Raw genomic sequence first — 6,192 nt, forward strand, 5'->3', positions numbered from 1 at the left:
TACCGGTGGTATGAAGATGTGTTCACCACCCGAGTCATGCATAGAAGCGATTGTAACTCTCCATTTTGGAAGGAGAAGTTCATCAATGGCTTACCCACATTGTTTGGACAGAAGGTCAAAGAAACTCTTGCTAGCTCTTTAGGTATCATTGATTATGATAACCTAACTTATGGAGACATCTCAAGCACAATCCGAAATGAAGGGATGAAAATGTGTAGAGATCTCAAGATCCAGAGCCAAGCCAACAAGAGCAAAGCCAAGTACGAAATAGGGAATTTCTGTACCCAATATGGCTTACCTTCCATCATTTCCAAAAGGAAATCCAAACACAGAGGCGAAGAACCCTCTGAGAAACCCCATAGGAAGAAACCTACCTCCAATCATTATAGAAAACAGAGGTTCAAGACCGATAATTTCTATAAGAAAGGTAGATCCAGCCTCCCAAAGAAGACCACACCTAACGCATCAGGAACATGCTATAAGTGTGGAGAAAAAGGTCATTTCCAAAAAGAGTGTAAAGCTAAGGCAAAAACCCTTATCAATACCCTCATTAATGACCAAACTAGCAGGCAAGAAATCTTCAAACTCTTAGAACTCGATCACCTAAGCAGTGAGTCTAGTGACCAAGAGAAACACCAGTTGTTTAGGACATCCTCTGAAACCTCTAGAGTATCTTCTAGTTCCTCTAGTGACACAGATGAAATCCTACCTTGCCAGGATAGTTGTTGTAGGAACAAAACTATCCATGTTCTTTCTAAACAAGAAGAACTTCTCCTCGATCTCATAGAACAGATCCAGGATCCTGAAGAGAAATCTCGGCGACTTAGTGAGTTCCATAGAACCTTAGTCAGGGAAACCAGTACATCCAAACCTAGGTTTCAGGAACCCAAAGTCGATTTGGAAAAAATCTACAGCAGGTTTACCAAATCCAAGAAAGAGATAACCATCCAAGATCTCCAGAAAGAGATTAAGGATAACAAAATAGAGATGAGAAACCTTAAGCAAGAATTAACAATCCTTAGGGTTGATCATGGTCTCATGGACCTTAGGGTCAAAAATCTGGAGTTTACTTCACAGCAAGGCAATGAGGACAGAATCTCATTACAGAACCCTTCTGATAACGAAGTAGATGAAACAGTTAACCCTACTGCAGAAATGGAACCAGAACCTGGAACGTTCTTGTCAACCATCAGTAGTATTAACTTCCAGAAATGGCATTCCAAAGTCAGGATTGTCATAAGCAAGGATTTTGAATTTGAGGTTGTTGCCCTAATAGACTCGGGTGCTGATCTCAATTGTATTCAAGAAGGCATTATCCCCTCTAAATACTTCCAGAAAACCAAGGAAAGGTTGACTTCTGCAAGTGGTGGGAAAATGCAGATTGATTTCAAAATCCCAGATGCACAAGTTTGCCAAGACAATGTGTGCTTTAGAACCACCTTTGTTCTTGTCAAAAATATAACAGATAGGGTCATCCTAGGAAACCCATTCATGTGTCTGTTGTATCCATTCATCACGGATAGTGAAGGAATCACTACCCATCCTTTTGGCCAACCAGTAAAGTTTAAGTTTCTTAGGAATCCAGAACCTAAAGAGATTGAGAGTCTCCAACAAGTTTCTGTTTCTAAAAGTCTTAACCTCACCAATGCCAAATCATCTTCATATGGTCCAAATCAAGCCCAGAACCTTGATCAATTTGCACCATCCATCATATTTGATAATTCCTTGAGTCTTCTTCACTCTCATAAATTATCATCTCATCACATTGCATATAAAAGAATTTGTTCCATGACATCTCGCGATTTTAACAAAAATGTTTTTGAAAACAACCATTTTGTTAATACAGGTATGTCTTCTTCAAATTCAAAGAAAAAAGGAAAAGCACCTATTCTCACCATCATACCAGGGGCCATTGTGGGTGTACCCGTTGATGAGTACAAGGTGGTGAGCAGGTTGAACAGTCATCCAATTGTTACCGTCCCATTGTGGGAGAGTGCTCCAGCATCTGATGGATACAAATGGACTTTTGATCTTTGCTACGACCTGTTGGATTTTTAAAGGGAATTGGCTGATCTGAAGATGGTTCGTTAGCTTGATGAGTCTAAGGAAACCATGTTCAAACATTCTTGAAAGCCAGCTTGGGTTTCTGTCTTCATCGTCTGCCCCGTCTTCATAGTTGACTATTAGACCAGGAAAAGGATGTTGTTTTTCATAGACCCTGTGACTGCTTCCAAAGTAGTGGTTCCAGGTTTCACGGATGAGGGCAGTTTCTATGGCATCTGCTTCTTCACCTAAAACCGGGAAATGGGTGGTGACCATAATTTTAAAATGCGTGAACCATTGGTCGCATGATTCAGACATAGCCTTGCTTCGGAATATACGTGTTTGTATATCGGAAGGCAAGTTGGCAACAGCACTCCTAAGCTGGTTTTGAGTCTTAAGACTTAACCTAGCGTAGTCGGTGCCCATGATAGTCGTTCTATCCATGGAATGGATATCCTCTTTGCCAAAGAGTTGACTAGTAAGAAATATATTTCCTGCCTCAAGTTCTACTAGGTGTAATTCTAGTGCCTTAAGGGTTCTTTGGAAAAGGTTGTAGTGGTTTTGGGTAAATGCTCTCTGAAGGTTATCAAGGATGAATTTAGTGGAAGGAGGGAGATCTTTGTACACTCCGTTGCTAAATTGCAAGGCCTTGTTTTTAACTTCTTGAAGAGTGATAGCCATATGACCACTGGAATATGTAACCGCTGAGGGGTACATAGGTTGAAGGGATATTGCTTTTCTGGGTTCTTGGCCAGAAGAAGCGCCTTCATGCTTTTGAGGAAATCCCTGAATAGGTGCTTTTCCTTTTTTCTTCGAATTTGAAGAAGACATACCTGTATTAACAAAATGGTTGTTTTCAAAAACATTTTTGTTAAAATCGTGAGATGTCATGGAACAAATTCTTTTATATGCAATGTGATGAGATGATAATTTATGAGAGTGAAGAAGACTCAAGGAATTATCAAATATGATGGATGGTGCAAATTGATCAAGGTTCTGGGCTTGATTTGGACCATATGAAGATGATTTGGCATTGGTGAGGTTAAGATTTTTAGAAACAGAAACTTGTTGGAGACTCTCAATCTCTTTAGGTTCTGGATTCCTAAGAAACTTAAACTTTACTGGTTGGCCAAAAGGATGGGTAGTGATTCCTTCACTATCCGTGATGAATGGATACAACAGACACATGAATGGGTTTCCTAGGATGACCCTATCTGTTATATTTTTGACAAGAACAAAGGTGGTTCTAAAGCACACATTGTCTTGGCAAACTTGTGCATCTAGGATTTTGAATTTGAGGTTGTTGCCCTAATAGACTCGGGTGCTGATCTCAATTGTATTCAAGAAGGCATTATCCCCTCTAAATACTTCCAGAAAACCAAGGAAAGGTTGACTTCTGCAAGTGGTGGTCCAGCATATCTCCTATATTGAGCCACACTTAGCTCACATATCGGAACCGTTGGCCCTAGCAATGGAAGTACTGCCTCATGAATGGCATTTCCTTCCCAAAAGCCCGGAAAAGAACATCAAATTCTATAAAGGCATTCTCACTCAAGAAAAGTCTGCCCGAATAGAAGACATCAGAGAAAGAAATAATCCCTCAAAAGTCCTGTACCATAAATTCATAATACAGAGTTTTGTCAGCAGTAAAGATTGGGGACACCCCTCCACTCTCAAGACACTCACAGCACTCAAGGGCTCAAAACCCCTGTACAACTATTATGATTATATGGATGCTTTTGAAAAGGTACTATTCTTTCAGAACGGGGGTACTGCTGGGATACGCGTTGGCCCGCAAACACGCGGTTAATGCCACGGCTTACACATCTACCAAACAGTCAGGGATCCCACAGGCACCTATCAGAGTCACCGGGAACCTCAGCCATACGGCGTCAGCGCACCGGCCTGCAGGCGGAGAGCCCTCCTTTATCCCGGTATGGGAAGTGAGAGTTCCTGGAGCGTGCTACCTGCCGGTAAGGGTCTTAAAGTAACACGGCTCTGATACCAAATGGGGGTAAGCTACAAACAAAAGGTGCCGTCATAGAGGGCACTGGGGCGGAAGCATAAATAGGTTACAAATGCAGTGCTATTACAAATGTAAACTAAGAGAGGGGAGAAGAGAGCCATTCTGATTACAAAGTAGTTCTGAGTACTAAGTAAAAAGCTCTGGAAGAAAGGAGGTCTAAGTGTGGAATTTAGCCTGCTGAAGACTGAGGCCAAGGATGCCTTATATAGAAGGAGAGAGCCTTGGAAGCATTCAGGAGGAGGAGGAAATCACGGAAGGGTAATTGCTTTTACTTCAGGTGAATATCTTTTCAGCCGGTACAACCTGCTCACCACCTTGTACTCATCAACGGGTACACCCACAATGGCCCCTGGTATGATGGTGATTCCTACCTTTCCTACGCCGATCCTTTGGCCCTCGCAGAATGTTGGAATAACTACTTCAACAATGAACTCCGAGATGTCACTGGAGAATTATGGGAAAATTACCATTTTGTTGGAAATACTGGCAGAGTCACAGTGTTTACCACCAGACCATACTCAGAAGCCTTCACCACCCAAAGGCTTGACCACCCTGATCCTCCCCAGTATACGGCTCAGAAAGCAGACTATGAACCTCTCCTTTATTGTGGGCTTTGTAATCTGTTTGACAGGTACCATGAACATAACTATGATGATGGTCCTCCTGAGTTTGATCCTTATGAAGGATATCCCTCTGGGAACGATACAGACTAAAAGGCTCCCAGACGCTCCAGAACAGCCTCTGAAGCCCAGTCCAGCTCAAGAACCACCTTTGCTAATTCGGCTACTATTCAGAACAGTACCCGCTCCAGCAAGGCTGCCAGCAAGCTACTACTAACTGCACAGTCCAGAACACTATGCAGAGTTACTATTCCAGTAAAGCAAGGGGACTAGATACTGTTCATAAACAGTGACCAATTTCTGTTCACTCCAACAGTGCCCCAGCAGAATCATTGAAGTTACTATTGCTTTCGGCTGAAAAGATATTCACCTGAAGTAAAAGCAATTACCCTTCCGTGATTTCCTCCTCCTCCTGAATGCTTCCAAGGCTCTCTCCTTCTATATAAGGCATCCTTGGCCTCAGTCTTCAGCAGGCTAAATTCCACACTTAGACCTCCTTTCTTCCAGAGCTTTTTACTTAGTACTCAGAACTACTTTGTAATCAGAATGGCTCTCTTCTCCCCTCTCTTAGCTTACATTTGTAATAGCACTGCATTTGTAATCTATTTATGCTTCCGCCCCAGTGCCCTCTATGACGGCACCTTTTGTTTGTAGCTTACCCCCATTTGGGTAAATGCTCTCTGAAGGTTATCAAGGATGAATTTAGTGGAAGGAGGGAGATCTTTATACACTCCATTGCTAAATTGCAAGGCCTTGTTTTTAACTTCTTGAAGAGTGATAGCCAAATGACCACTGGAATATGTAACCGCAGAGGGGTACATAGGTTGAAGGGATGTTGTTTTTCTGGGTTTATGGCCAGAAAAAGCGCCTTCATGCTTTTGAGGAAATCCCTGAATAGGTGACTTTCCCTTTTTCTTTGAATTTGACGAAGACATACCTGTATTAACAAAATGGTTGTTTTCAAAAACATTTTTGTTAAAATCATGAGATGTCATGGAACAAATTCTTTTATATGCAATGTGATGAGATGATAATTTATGAGATTGTAGAAGACTCAAGGAATTATCAAATATGATGGGTGGTACAGTTTGATCAAGGTTCAGAGCTTGATTTGGACCATATGAAGATGTTTTGGCATTTGTGAGGTTAAGATTTTTAGAAACAGAAACTTTCTGGAGACTCTCAATCTCTCTAGGTTCAGGGTTCCTAAGAAACTTAAACTTGACTGTTTGGCCAAAAGGATGGGTAGTGATTCCTTCACTATCCGTGATGAAAGGATACAACAGACACATGAATGGGTTTCCTAAGATGACCCTATCTGTTATATTTTTGACAAGAACAAAGGTGGTTCTAAAGCACATAATAAAATTTTGAACACTCTGACCCTGTTTTTTTAAAGCACAATTGAAATAACCTTGAATACTATCCTATTACCAATATATTGGCATTTTTAAACAATGAAAAATGCCCAACAACAAACTAATTGATCTAAAACTTTTAAAA

This window comes from Quercus lobata, chromosome 2, assembly GCF_001633185.2.
Source record: "Quercus lobata isolate SW786 chromosome 2, ValleyOak3.0 Primary Assembly, whole genome shotgun sequence".
NCBI lineage: Eukaryota > Viridiplantae > Streptophyta > Magnoliopsida > Fagales > Fagaceae > Quercus > Quercus lobata.